Source organism: Phyllobates terribilis, unplaced genomic scaffold (genome assembly GCF_046119375.1).
Source record: "Phyllobates terribilis strain yellow unplaced genomic scaffold, ASM4611937v1 Scaffold_1__5_contigs__length_1240528914, whole genome shotgun sequence".
NCBI lineage: Eukaryota > Metazoa > Chordata > Amphibia > Anura > Dendrobatidae > Phyllobates > Phyllobates terribilis.
The window spans coordinates 856,525,656-856,541,122 of NW_027362761.1; the positions used below are offsets into that span (position 1 = coordinate 856,525,656).

General features: G+C 44.9%; 1 long non-coding RNA gene across 1 annotated transcript in view; it reads right to left on the reverse strand.

The window, feature by feature from the left end:
* Nucleotides 1–15,467, reverse strand: part of LOC141153676 (uncharacterized) — a 101,399-nt gene that overhangs the window by 15,370 nt on the left and 70,562 nt on the right. The window lies entirely within an intron of this gene.

Genomic DNA, 15,467 nt, shown 5'->3' on the forward strand with positions numbered 1-15,467 from the left:
TAGAAAAAATATTTTTTTTTCATCGCTTTATTCTGAGCGCTATAACTTTTTTATTTTTCGGCTGATGGAGCTGTATGGCGGCTTGTTTTTTGCGGAACAAGATGACGTTTTCAGTGGTACCATTTTTATTTCCATTTTGCTTTTTGATCGCATTTTTTTCCACTTTTTGTTTGGCGATATGAGGAAAAAGCATAGTTTTTTGCTCCGTTTTTTATTTATTTTTATTACGGTGTGCACAGAAGGAGTTAATTAGTGTGACAGTTTTATAGCTCGGGATGTTTCGGACGCGGCAATACCAAATATGTGTACTTTTTTTATTTTTGCAAAAATATATGGATTTATCGGTTTAATATTTTATTTATTTATTTTAATTTATTTTGTATTTTTTTTTAACAGTTTCAAAACATTTTTTTTTACTTTTTTTTACATTTTTACTTAGTCCCTGTATGGGATATTAATTTTTATCTTTCTGATCCCTTATCTCATGTAATGTAATAGACATATATTACATTACATGAGATCTTCACACAGTCAGTCTCCTGTCTGGCTCAGCTTGCAGGCTGAGCCAGGCAGGACACCATATATGGCAGAGCTGGAGGCGGTCATGTGACCTCCAGCTGCCATAGCAACGTCAGGTCCTGAAAGGAATCAGGGGTCGTTGGAGAGGTAAGTGGACGACCCCCTCTCCTCCTGCTGTCTTCTATATGCCGCGATCACTATAGATCGCGGTATATAGAAGACAGCAAAGGGTTAACATCACTGGGACCTGATCTAATCAGGTCCCGATGATGTTCCCTGTCAGAGCTATCGCTCTGCACCGCTCCCACAGCGCTTGCAGGACCCTGGGGGTCCTGAGCGCTGCGAGACCACCCACCATTTTTAAACATTCGCGCTGCACAGAGCCCACGCAGCGCGGACGTTTATCTACAGTGAGCGGTCGGGAAGCGGTTAAAGGAACTGCTGACACACTCCAGCCACATGAGGTCTGGCATTGTCCTGCATTATTAGGAACCCAGGGCCAACCGCACCAGCATATGGTCTCACAAGGGGTCTGAGGATCTCATCTCGGTACCTAATGGCAGTCAGGCTACCTCTGGTGAGCACATAGAGGGCTGTGCGGCCCTCCAAAGAAATGCCACCCCACACCATTACTGACCAACTGCCAAACTGGTCATGCTGAAGGATGTTGCAGGCAGCAGATCGCTCTCTACGGCGTCTCCAGACTTTGTCACATCTGTCACATGTGCTCAGTGTGAACCTGCTTTCATCTGTGAAGAGCACAGGGAACCAGTGGCAACTTTGCCAATCCTGGTGTTCTGTGGGAAATGCCAAGCATCCTGCACGGTGTTGGGCTGTGAGCACAATCCCCATCTGTGGACGTCGGGCCCTCATACCACCCTCAAGGAGTCGGTTTCTAACCGTTTGTGCAGACATATGCACATTTGTGGCCTGCTGGAGTTCATTTTGCAGGGTTCTGGCAGTGCTCCTCCTGTTCCTCCTTGCACAAAGGCGGAGGTAGCGGTCCTGCTGCTGCGTTGTTGCCCTCCTACAGCCCCCTCCACGTCTCCTGGTGTACTGGCCTGTCTCCTGGTAGCGCCTCCAGCCTCTGGACACTACGCTGACAGACACAGCAAACCTTCTTGCCACAGTTCGCATTGATGTGTCATCCTGGATGAGCTGCACTACCTGAGCAACTTCTGTGGGTTGTAGAGCCCGTCTCAAGGTACCACGAGTGTGAAAGCACAACCAACATTCAAAAGTGACCAAAACATCAGCCAGAAAGCATTGGTGCTGAGATGTGGTCTGTAGTCCCCACCTTCAGAACCACTCCTTTATTGAGGATGTCTTGATAATTGCCAATAATTTCCATCTATTGTCTATTCCATTTGCACAACAGCATGTGAAATTGACTGTCAATCAGTGTTGCTTCCTAAGTGGACAGTTTGATTTCACAGAAGTTTGATTCACTTGGAGTTATATTCTGTTTTTTAAGTGTTCCCTTTATTTTTTTGAGCAGTGTACTTTTCTTGTTGATTGGTTCATTTATCAGTTTACAGATAAAAAGATGCCAAAGTGATATAGAGGTGTGTGCCCTTTTAATAATTTGGCGCAAATGAGTTCATTTTCTAGAATGACATAAATGCCAGCAGCATCTGCGGAATAAACACTTTGGACCCTATTCATCATTGTAACCTTGCAGCTCTGGGGTCTGGGGTTCAAATCCCACCAAGAACAATATCTGCAAGGAGTCTGTATGTTCTCATGTTTGCGTGGGTTTCTTCCATGCACTCCGGTTTCCCCTTAGACATACTGATAGGGGATTTAGATTGTGAGTACCAATGGGTACAGTGATGATAATGTCTGTAAAGAGCTGTGGAAATCAGTGGAGCTGTATAAGAGAGTGAAATATCAATATGCAGGAGTTTTTTAAGTCATTCTTTTTTGTCTTGTGGTTGTCTGTTAATGTTTTATGCAATAAATTCCTCAGCATTGCCCACATGGTTCATGAATTTTGCTCAAAATAAAAAAATGCTCAAAATTTTTGTCTTTAACCTCTTTTACGGCTTTTTAGTATAAAAGTCACCTGTTCGGCCCAAATGATGACTTATAGAAATATTTAATGTATATATTTGAGAGATTCTCAAACATGATGGCAGCGTAACCTGAACAGGACACCAATATGCATTCTGAAGAAGAGAGGTGGATTCGGATTCTTTTTTATTGCCTTTCTTTTGTATAGTTTTTCTTTTTCTTTTGTAACTAAAGAAAATGGATATCAAAATCCTGTACATTAAGACCATATTAGCTTCTTTTTTTTTAAATTATTTCAGTGCCGAGATATTAACAACTTAAAGGGCTCGTGCACACGACTGATTTGCTTGTAGTAGTGCTAACCATGGTTTTCATGGATAGCACTCGCACCTATGATATTTTATGGGGCTGTGCACAGGTCTGATCTTTTCCTCAGTATCAGTACTTGGATATACAAATCCATTTAACAATATCAAGGGAGTATCCCAAATCCAATCAGAAACATCAGTATACCCCCATTTTAATCATACAGAGAGTCATATATATGACATAGATAGTTACAAAATTACCAAATCTTTATTGAGCACAGCAAGCTGAAACAGTTAAAATATAGCCCCTAAAATCCCTTTAAGAAACGATGGGCAGTGTGGTATAAAGATGGTAATATTAAGCACAGGCAAGTATGAAAACAGTTATTCAATTGTACATAATTATATAAATGCCAACAATCATTTCATTTATATACACAGAAATACCATACTATACAGCCTTCCCAATGGCTATGGCATATATTACTGGTGACAAAGCAGTATACAGTGGTGGCCAAAAGTATTGGCACCCCTGCAATTCTGTCAGATAATACTCAGTTTCTTCCTGAAAATGATTGCAATCACAAATTCTTTGGTATTATTATCTTCATTTAATTTTTCTTCAATGAAAAAACACAAAAAGAATTGTCCTAAAGCCTAATTGGATACAATTCCACACCAAACCTAAAAAAGGGGGTGGACAAAAGTATTGGCACTGTTTGAAAAATCATGTGATGCTTCTCTAATTCGTGTAATTAACAGCACCTGTAACTTACCTGTGGCACCTAACAGGTGTTGGCAATAACTAAATCACACTTGCAGCCAGTTAACATGGATTAAAGTTGACTCAACCTCTGTCCTGTGTCCTTGTGTGTACCACATTGAGCATGGAGAAAAGAAAGAAGACCAAAGAACTGTCTGAGGACTTGAGAAACCAAATTGTGAGGAAGCATGAGCAATCTCAAGGCTACAAGTCCATCTCCAAAGACCTGAATGTTCCTGTGTCTTCCGTGCGCAGTGTCATCAAGAAGTTTAAAGCCCATGGCACTGTGGCTAACCTCCCTAGATGTGGACGGAAAAGAAAAATTGACGAGAGATTTCAACGCAAGATTGTGCGGATGGTGGATAAAGAACCTCGACTAACATCCAAACAAGTTCAAGCTGCCCTTAAGTCCGAGGATACAACAGTGTCATCCCGTACTATCCGTCGGCGTCTGAATGAAAAGGGACTGTATGGTAGGATACCCAGGAAGACCCCACTTCTTACCCCGAGACATAAAAAAGCCAGGCTGGAGTTTGCCAAAACTTACCTGAGAAAGCCTAAAACGTTTTGGAAGAATGTTCTCTAGTCAGATGAGACAAAAGTAGAGCTTTTTGGAAAAAAGCATCAACATAGAGTGTACAGGAAAAAAAAAGAGGCATGCAAAGAAAAGAACACGGTCCCTACAGTCAAACATGGCGGAGGTTCCCTGATGTTTTGGGGTTGCTTTGCAGCCTCTGGCACTGGACTGCTTGACCGTGTGCATGGCATTATGAAGTCTGAAGACTACCAACAAATTTTGCAGCATAATGTAGGGCCCAGTGTGAGAAAGCTGGGCCTCCCTCAGAGGTCATGGGTCTTCCAGCAGGACAATGACCCAAAACACACATCCAAAAGCACTATAAATTCGCTGCAGACCTCTCGGTTTTATTCCCAAGAGCGCCACTGATATATATTTTTATTTTCTTAGCACTATAAAATGGTTTGAGAGAAAGCACTGGAGACTTCTAAGGCGGCCAGCAATGAGTCCAGACCTGAATCCCATAGAACACCTGTGGAGAGATCTCAAAATGGCAGTTTGGAGAAGGCACCCTTCAAATATCAGGGACCTGGAGCAGTTTGCCAAAGAAGAATGGTCTACAATTCCAGCAGAGCATTGTAAGAAACTCATTGATGGTTACCGGAAGTGGTTGTTCGCAGTTATTTTGGCTAAAGGTTCTGCAACCAAGTATTAGGCTGAGGGTGCCAATACTTTTGTCTGGCCCATTTTTGGAGTTTTGTGTGAAATGATCAATGATTTGATTTTTGCTTCATTCTCTTTTGTGTCTTTTCCTTGCAAGCAAATTAAATGAAGATAATAATACCAAAGAATTTGTGATTGCAATCATTTTCAGGAAGAAACTGAGTATTATCTGACAGAATTGCAGGGGTGCCAATACTTTTGGCCAGCACTGTATATATTACATTTAATAGATATAAAAAGTACTATTTGATTTTAATTTACCCAATTCATAATATATAGTTATACATACCTAAATATACACTAGTGGCCAAAATTGAGGCAACACCCTCAAGATTTATGAATTTTTAGCATTTTACCAATACAAATCCAAATTTCATTAATGTTTTTGATTTCACAGTAAAGTTTTTCAGTACAAATAACAAAATCTCATATAAAAAACACAATATTAGCAGGAAATTTGTTCATTTGTCAACAAATTGGACACTATTGTCACTCAATTGACTGTGGGAGAAAAGCCATTTATTTGTCCTATTTTCATATCTAACACTAAAATGTTAATACTTAGTTGGATAGCCATTGGCCTTGATAACTGCCTGGCATCTACTTGGCATGCTATCTACCAGTTTGTGTAAATCAGATGGTGTGATGATATGAAATCATGATTTGATGATGGCTGCAATGAGTTCCTGCTTGTTTGAAGCCCGCTGTTTTGACACCGCTCTTTTGAGCCGAGCCCAGAGATTCTCAATACGATTGAGATCTGGGCTGTTTCCTGGCCAATTCAATAGCTGGACATTTTTGTCCTTGAACCAAGAGAGACATTTTTTAGCTGTATGGCATGGGGCTCCATCTTGCTGAAAAATAAACGGTCTCCCTTCACCAAATACATCACGTGCCGAAGGAATGAGTTTAGGCTGAAGGACTTCCTTCATGCACTTTTCAGTATTAACTGTTCCTTCAATTACCTGCAGCCTACCAACTGCATCTCTGGACATGCAGCCCCATACCATAACATTCAGAGGATGCTTCATGGTGGGTACTGTACATTCTGGAAAGCAACTCTCTCCAGATCGTCGTCGAACGTAGCGGACAAAGATGGATATGTGTGGCGCCCCTGCGGGTTCAGTCGCCACAGAGGTACTGCATCTCACCCAGAGGTGTGGTATCCCACTCTCAGGTAAGGAAGGAGTACTGCCCGGGACCCACCCACCTGCATCCAACACTACACCATTCCAGACCAGCAGGCGGGGCAAGATGCACTGGCTTATGCTGAGCCCTGTCCCTGGTTGGAAGTAGGGAGAACCGAGAGAGGGGGAACCATGTAGTGGGTGTGAGTGGAGGAAGAAGGACATGGGAGCACTTTGAGTAGGAGTACAAAAAGGGAACCATCTTGGAAGAGGGAGTTCAGTTCAGTTCAGTCTGAGAGGAGAAGGAGTGGGAGCAGAAGCTCTGTAGGAGCTCTGCTCAGAGGAGAGAGAGAGGAGCGGGCCTAGATTGAGAGGCCCAAGAGGACAGGCTGGAAGAGGACGGGAGCAGAGGGAAGGCTCCAGGAGAGAGGGGATCTCAGGGGCACGGCTAGTGCGGAAGCTACCCGTGCGCCCGAATCTACCAGAACGTGGAGGGATCTGGCCGCAAAGGGGACCGGCCCCTAACTAGTGGAGAACTACAAGGCTCAGCTAGAAACTGGAGGATACTGTACTTTCAGGGTGCAGCTGCTCACAACCGCAACTAAATCGCTAAAAAGGTAGCCGCATAGGATTCAGGGGACTGCACGTTGCCTGCGAAAATCCGAGGTTGCAGGCTTGGGACACTGGTTGCGAGGCGCAGGGCTGGAGGGTGAGAGCCAGCGCAGGAAGACGACCGAGGAAGGCACACAGAATGGGGTCCCGTTAAGTACTCCTAAAATACCTGGGAGATTGCTGAACCCCTCCCTTGGTGAACACAGGACGGCGTGGGAGGTTACCCTGGTGCTGGTAACCTGGAGTCTGACAACTGTGGGTAAATCTGAAAGACTGCACCCCACTGTGTCTTAGAATTATTATCTGCGCCATCACCTACATTACACCGCACCAACTGCACCTACCTCATAGCATCACCACATCCTGCCCTGGAGCTAAGCTCTGCCTGTGGAGAGCTGAACCAACTGTGCTGTGTCACCACCAGCTCCAGAGGGTCTGCACCGCAGCGGTGGCCCCATACAGCCGCATACCACAGGTGGCGTCACGAACATTATACAGTGGCATGTAAAAGTTTGGGCACCCCTGGTCAAAGTTAGTGTTATTGTGAACAGTTAAGCAAGTTGAAGATGAAATGATCTCTAAAAGGCCTGAAGTTAAAGATAACAGATTTCCTTTGTATTTTAGGCAAAAAATATATATTTTTTAATCTTTTACATTTTAAAAATGACGAAAAAGGAAAGTGGACCAATGCAAAAGTTTGGGCATCCTGCATGGTTAGTACCTAGTAGCACCCCCCTTTTGAAAGTATCACAGCTTGTAAAAGCTTTTTGAAGCAAGACAAGAGTCTTTCAATTATTGTTTGAGGGATTTTCATCCATTCTTCCTTGGAAAATCCTTCCAGTTCTGTGAGATTCCTTGGTCATCTTGCATGCACTGCTATTTTGAGGTCTAGCCACAGATTTTCATTGATGTTCAGAAGAGGGGACTGTGAGGGCCATTGTAAAACCTTCAGCTTGCACCTTTTGAGGTAGCCTATTGTGGATTTTGATGTGTGTTTAGGATCATTAACCATTTGTAGAAGCCATCCTCTTTTCAAATTCAGCTTTTTTACAGATGGTGTTATGTTTGCATCAAGAATTTGTTGAAATTTCATTGAATCCATTGTTCCCTCTACCCGTGAAATGTCCCTTGAACCATCGGCTGCAACACAACCCCAAAGCATGACTGATCCACCCCCATGCTTAATAGTTGGCGAGCTGTTATTTTCCTTATATTTGGTGGCCTTTTTTCTCCACACATACCTTTGATCATTGTGGCCAAAGACTTCTATTTTAACCTTTTCAGTCGACAGAACTTGTTTCCAAAATGTATCAGGCTTGTTTAGCTGTTCTTTTGCATACTTCTGATGCTGAATTTTATGGTGAGGCTGCAGGAGAGGTTTTCTTCTGATGACTCTTCCATGAAGGTCATATTTGTGCAGGCGTCTCTGAACAGTAGAACAATGAACCACAAAGCTAGAGTCTGCTAAATCTTTCTGTAGGTCTTTTGAGGTTAAGCGGGGGTTCTGATTTGCCTCTCTAGCAATCGTACGAACAGCTCTCACTGAAATTTTGCTTGGTCTTCCAGACCTTATCTTGACCTTCACTGTTCCTGTTAACTGCCATTTCTTAATTACATTTCAAACTGAGGAAAGGGCAACTTGAAAACACTTTGCTATCTTCTTTTAGCCTTCTCCTGCTTTATGGGCCTCCACCATTTTCATTTTCAGAGTGCTAGGCAGCTGCTTAGAATAACCCATGGCTGCTGATTTTTTGGCATAAAGTTAGAGGAGGCTTGTTTTTTATAAAGCTGGGAAATTTTCATCACCTGCCATTTCCTAACGATGGTAGTGAACAAGCCATAACCCTAACAGGCTAATTAAGGTCAGAAACCTTGGTCAAAATTATCAAAGCACACAAATCTCCAAGGGTGCCCAAACTTTTGCATAGGCCCATTTCCCTTATTGTAATTTTTTAAAACGAAAAAAAGACAATATATATATTTATTTGCCTAAAATACAACTGAAATATGTCATCTTTAACAATATGCCTTTTAGAGATCATTTCATCTTCAACTTGCTTAACTGTTAACAATAACAGTAATTTTGACCAGGGGTGCCCAAACTTTTACATGCCACTGTATATAAAAACTTTATCCCCTTCTTCCTTTTACTTTATTCCCATTTTATTGATCGCCCTGGGTCACGGACCGGGTCACTGCCACTGTGACATCCCCAGCACCGACCGGCCTGGCTACCGAGTACCCCACGGCCAAGGGGGCGCGTCATATATGCATGTCTCATCACTCCATAAAACATTTCTCCATTGTTCAATGGTCCATTTAGAATGTTATTTGACCCACTGCAGATGTTTCTGACGCTGTGAGGCATTCAAAAATTGCTTTTTACGTGGTATTCTGGCTCTTAACCCCGCGTTTACCAATCGTCGTCGAACCGTCCGATCGGACACCGTCACTCCAGTGTTGACAAGCTCCTTATTGATGTCAACAGCAGTTGATTTCCTGTTATTTAGGGCGATTCTAACAATTCTTCTATCGGTCTGAGGAGTTGTAGCCTTCTTCCTTCCTCTACCTGGTTTATTCTTTATCGAACCAGTCTCTTGAAACCGCTTACACACTTTAAGAATGCTGGCCGGTGAGATCCCTTTTCCAATTTGTGCTGCAATTTCCCGGTAACAGTACCCTTCTTCACTTAAAGTAACAGCTTTGGCTCTCTTCTTAGGTGACCATTCCTGTCTAATACTGCTGACACAATATCGGTCTTAAATCACACCCAGGTCACTATAAACAAACATAGAATACATATCACAGAAGAGGGCGTGTGTTCAAGTAAGTATGTCAGTGAAAACTTTCATTAAATATTGGTGATGGTGAAAAACTGCAGGTGTTGCCTCAAATTGGCCACTAGTGTATACAATGATAGCCATAGTGAAGCAATTAATAGACAGTTATGTCTATTATTAATACAGACCATGTGCTATGTTGACAATACCACACTGCCCAGTACCCCTACGTGCGTTTCAAGTGTTGCTTTTCCTCAGATCCGATGAAACAATTGTCATGTCCGATTTGATTGGAGTTTCAGTTTAAAATCAGCAATGCAAGTCTATGGGTCCGTGAAAAAAATCGGACCACAATCGGATGACAGAATAGAGAAGACGGAGAACCCTTTTTTTCTCTCCACATCCGAGAAAAACTGATGCCACTTTGATCAAACTCTGATAAAAGTCTGATCAGAATCGGACTGTTTTTTCGGATGTGGAGAAAACGGTCGTGTGCACCTACCCAAATGGGAACTGGTATACTGTATATAAGCATAAGACCAAAGCTTAACTGCTTGAAAAGCATTGTCAGTAGGGAAACCTTTAATACTACACTGATAATGCTGCAGAAAAGTAATTCAAAGTAGTTTTTAAAGGGAATATCTGGAACTTTAAAGAAAGGCACGTAGTTGCTAACAGAGGCAGCTACCGGCCTGTTGTACCCCGCGCCGGTCATTGACTGCTCCTGCTGGAGATTCAGCTGTTCCCTATCAACAGAGCAGCAGTTTCTCTTCCTGTTGACACGGCAGGACTACTGGTGTCATGCTGATTGACAGCTAGCTTCCCCCATATTGGGCAGCGGAGAGCCGGCTGTCAGTCAGCATGACATCAGTAGTCCCGCCCTTTCAACAGGAAGAGAAACTGCCGCTCTGTTGACGTCAGCAGAAGTCTGTGACTGTATATATATATAGATTCAGGAGTGCACAGCAAATATGGAGTCCAATAATATTAAAGAAGGTGCTAACCCATGTGGTATAACCAAGAATGCAAGTAAAAGAGAAAAGAACCACATGCACGGTGCAGCACACTTCTATATATAAAAGGTATAATTTTATTCCAGGATCTTAGTAGACAAAACATTTAAGAACATTTAAAAAGTATATAGACACAAAGGGGTCTGGCCCTCATGACTGCTCAAGTTAATAGATGGTCACCAATACAGATAGTGCAATAAATAGACAATGCTCTGTATATGATGCAATAAATACATGCGTATATAACATATCAAAATACACAGATAGAATTTACAGAAGAGAGTCCATGAACACTGTAAAGGATAAACCAGAAAAAACAATAGCCACAACGTGATTTTTTTTGCCACCTAATCATCAAGGTTTGTGCAATATAAGAGCCCAATGTCTAATATAAATAAACGGGTAATATCAAATCCTTAATGCTCCTGCATAATAGCACAATAGTCTTACAAGGTATTCTTATATAAAATCCCAATAATGCAAAAGGTCTCTTATTATCAATATACAGGGCTAAATATCCGAAATAAATGCTATCTATAGCCTATATTCAGCGTAAGGTAAGTATATCACTTGATCCGACCCATCTGCATATATCTAGATATAACACATCCGCATATACAGGATATAATACCCGGCAGAAAGAGATGTAGACGGGTGTGCCCCGTCAGTGTGGCTAGTGCTAAAGTATACCAGTCATGTGGAAAGGATGAAAGACCAGAGCCCCATGCCCCACGCGTATCGCTGCGTCTCCGCGCAGCTTCGTCAGGTGAATGACGTCCACTGGTTCCTGGCTTATCTTTATATCATAGTTAAATAAGCTAATAGTATACTGGTGTGTTTCCTATGCCGACATCATCTCACCCGGACCGGAAATGACATCATCAGCTGTAGGGCGGAAGTGATGAAGTCAGCCAGGAGAGTCTGAGTGTGGGCAAACACCTTGCCCTTACTATGCTGTTGCACAACCGCAAAAAAAAACAACCCTCCCCCTGTCTGTGCAGCTATGCTGCTTCTTACGGGGAGCCTGTAACCATGTTAACCACCTTATTCACATGACAGGCTGATATGTGATTGAAGGTAATGTCCAAAAACTAGAAGATGAACACAAGCACTAATATATAGATGAGGATAGGGAAAATATATACAACACCGGACATATTGATCCCATTTACACATCTGAATATATCCTGCATCAAGATGAACTTTTGCTTTTTAGTTCATGCTATTCACTCTCAATCGGACCATCAGATGTGAATCAATCTTGTGAGGGCCCAAAGGTGGAGACCAAAATGGTGCCTGTCATAGCCCCACATTAGATTGAGGGTTTGAGAGGGAATGCATGTACATGTTTGCAAGCCAACACGGTATATACTATGACATGATACTTCCTTACCCCATATCATGGGGATATCATGCTGATACTTATATATATTAAAGGCCTCCCAAAAAAAAAATAATTGTGATGTGAATGTGTATATACAGAAATACTTCCTATTTGTCACATAGGCTCCCTACGCATATCACAATATCCCAATCCCGATGGTACCCGCTACTACATGGTGAAATGTTTTAAGATTAGCTCATCTGAGAGGCAATTCAGAGGATTAACAAACGGCTGGAGGATATCATCTGGAGGAACCAGGGAGAATACCCGTTTATCCAACAAAAGATAATCTTCATAGAGTACCTCCAATCCACCAAGAGACTATTCCCATTCATATGTGCCACTTTCAAATCACGGAACACATAACAGAGCAAGGACGGATTGCCAATGTTTTGATAATCATATAATATATCCAGTTCTGAAATGTATCATAGGTACATCAAGTAGGGGAAGGCAAAAGGGATAATGCAGGAAAAAGGCCTGCTGTAGTTATAGGCCGATCAAATTATATCAACCAGATACCACCATAGCTAGGTGTAAGTAGACCTGTCCGCCCCTCCAGATAGCTAATATTTGGATAATCAAATAATTAATCCAGCTCTAAGCTGTCCTGTCAACACATCTGGGGAAGGGAGACACGAAAGAAGGCCTACTGGAAATGTTGATGTGGCACCCCAGGGGTCTGGTTGCCACAGTGGCATTGCCTCCCTCAAAAGAGGTAATGCCATACCTGGAAGCAAGCAGGAGTTCTTTTAGTCAGGTACACAATACATGCAACACTTCCTGGCTCTAGACCAGCAAGGGGAGGACCCTCCCCTTGGCAACTGGATCTGGAGGCGGGGTTAGCTGAGTTTAGTGCAGGAGTTGAGTTTAGGACTTTGAAGAGTGAGGAGCTAGGGACTGGAGCTGGAGATAGCTCGTCCTAGCCAGAATACACAGAGAACCGGACACCGGAGTCCGAGGCTGTGGGGGATTCCAGACCCAGCAGCAGATACCGCAGGGCAGGAGATTGCAGGTCTCCTGGCCCCCCATCAGACGCCCGGAGGCTCAGCAGCACCGAGGGACCAGTACCTGCAAGGAGGAGCGAGGCATCCACAAGGCCCGAGCTACCAGCCATACGGGTGAGCACAGCACGTTACACTCAGGGACGTGGGCTACAACACAGCTACAAGCAGAATAGCCAAAGAGTATAGTGAGAACAGGAGGCCTACAACTCCACCTGTCCAGGGGGACTCTATGCTTGCTCCCAGACTGACCAGACTCTTATCTCTAGCCAGTACTCCAGTCCTGGCCTGTCTAATTGCTACCAGTAAAAACCCTGGGACTGCACTGTATGGACTCTGTGGTTATTTCTGCACCGCGACACCCTGCACAACCACCATCATCCACACACACTGCCCTGAAGCTAACTCTTCCTGTGGGGAGTTATACCACCTTTGCTGCTATACCACCGGCTTCAGAGGACTGTTCCGCAGCAGCGGTCTCTATTAACCGCACTCCACAGGTGGCGCAGTCGGACATTATATAACCTATATACATCTACTACCCTTGGATTGACCACCTGGGTCAAGGACCGGGTCACCGCCACTGTGACTACAAACCCCCCAGCATCTACCGGCCCGGCACCGGGTACCCCACGGCCCAGGGGGCGCATCAACTTTGGCATAGTCGGCAGGATTTCGCGCCCGTTACCACCGGGTACTGTGCGCCTTCACGAACTGTGTCGCATACCGTGGTGAAGTTTTCCCGCCAATTGCCGTTGTTTCCCGCCATTGTCCGCCATTTCCGGATCGCCGCACGGGAAGAAGAGGGGCGTAACCGCTGGAAGCGCGCGAAGCCCAAGCCCCGCCCCACGCACTGACGCCGCGACAGGTTCTGGAAGGAGCCCCAGCGAGCGTTGACATCAGAAGCAAGCGACGCCAGGTCCTCAAAGGAGACCATCACCTGCGGAACTGCGGCCTACGGAAGCAAAGTGAAAGAACGTAGGCCACGGTTAACTAGGGGGGAGGAAGACGCCTAATATGGAGGGAACTTCAGCCGCAGGCGCGGCCGCTGCCACGGTAATGCCGTTCTCCATGCCATATATACCGGGGGTGGCGTGGTTGCCCCAGTACTCAGGAGAGTCGCACACCCTTAGTGACTTTAAAGAAAGACTGAGCAGCTTGTTCAAAGTGTACCCCCTGTCCGAGGAGCAGAAAGTGAGCATCCTCATACGCCAGCTAATCGGTGCAGCCCAGAGAGAAGTGAAGTCCTGGTCAGCCAGAGACAAAGGGACTGTAAAAGAGATACTGGCCCGCCTAAAGGACACCTTTGACACCCGTACTACAGCTGAGATAAAAATGAAGTTTTATGGGTGCAAACAACGGGCGCAGGACAGTGTACGGGACTATGCTTTAAACCTGCAGGAGACGCTGAGGGCCATCAAACAGGTAGACCCCGACAGTGTGCATGATGAGAACAGACTGTTAACTGAGCAGTTTATTGAGGGTCTACTGTCCAGCGCTCACCGGACACAGCTGCGCATAATGGCTCTGCAAAACCCTGATTTGGACTTTGCACAATTTAAAGACAGAGCCATCCGGGTGCTGCGAGAACCAACACCAGGTGGCGCTACATCTCACCGGCGCCCAGCTATCACCTACCACCAGGAGGTGGCTCCCTTTTCCCCAGAGCTTGTAGGGGCTGATGCACAGACTCTAGACAATGCCCCGTCTACAGACCTGCACCTTCAGGTCCAGGAGCTGACTAAAAGTGTAGCTGCACTAACCAAAACGGTGCAGTCCATGCAGGTGTCCCCCAAGGAAAAGATCCAGCTGACTTCCAGTCCGGAGGACGTCCCGTGGCGATGACAGAGGAGGATTCCACCAACCAGAGGGAGGAACAGCGACCGCTACGACCAGGACGGACAACCCATCTGCCGCCGCAGTCACATGCCAGGACATTATGCAAGGTACTGTAATTTAAACGAGCAAAACCTGGGGCAGAGGGCCAACCCCCAGGCGTAAGACCACCAGGCCCACACAACTGGTGAGACAAGTATGTGGGGGGACGACCGGTCCTACCTGTCGTGCTTGACGGCATCCCGATGAGCGGGTGGCTGGACACTGGATCCCAGGTGACCACTATCCCCTACATTCTTTACCAACGCTACTGGACTGATTCAGACATTACCCGCCGTCCAGATGAACATTTAAGCATTTATGCCAGCAATGGTCAGCCTGTACCTCAAGTGGGGTATAAAGAAGTGACCATAAAGGTTGGCAAAGTGGAATTGCCGGCGCAAGGAATGATAATTGCTGACATTGATCGCCGAGAAAGTCACCCCATGATAACCTTCGGCACTAATGTTATTGAAAATTGTCTTTCAGAAATTATTGTCTTGTTACAGCAGGTTGCGGAGACTGCCAGTTCCAGTCAGCAGCGGGTTCTGCAGAGAGAAATCAGAGCCCTGATGAGAAGACAACAGGTAGAACTGTCTGGTGGTGAAATTGGCAGTGTCAGGATGAGTGACCCGTTCCCCATTGCCATGCCCCCAAGAAGTGAAATGTTGATATGGTGCCGGGCAGCAATCGGTCTCAGGGGTAGAGATTACCAGGCCCTGGTAGAGCCCGCATACTCTGACAGTAGGCCCACCATCTTGACAGCCAGGGGGGTGGTTGATGTCCGCCATGGGAGAGTGCCAGTCCGCATCCTAAATATTGGGGAGAA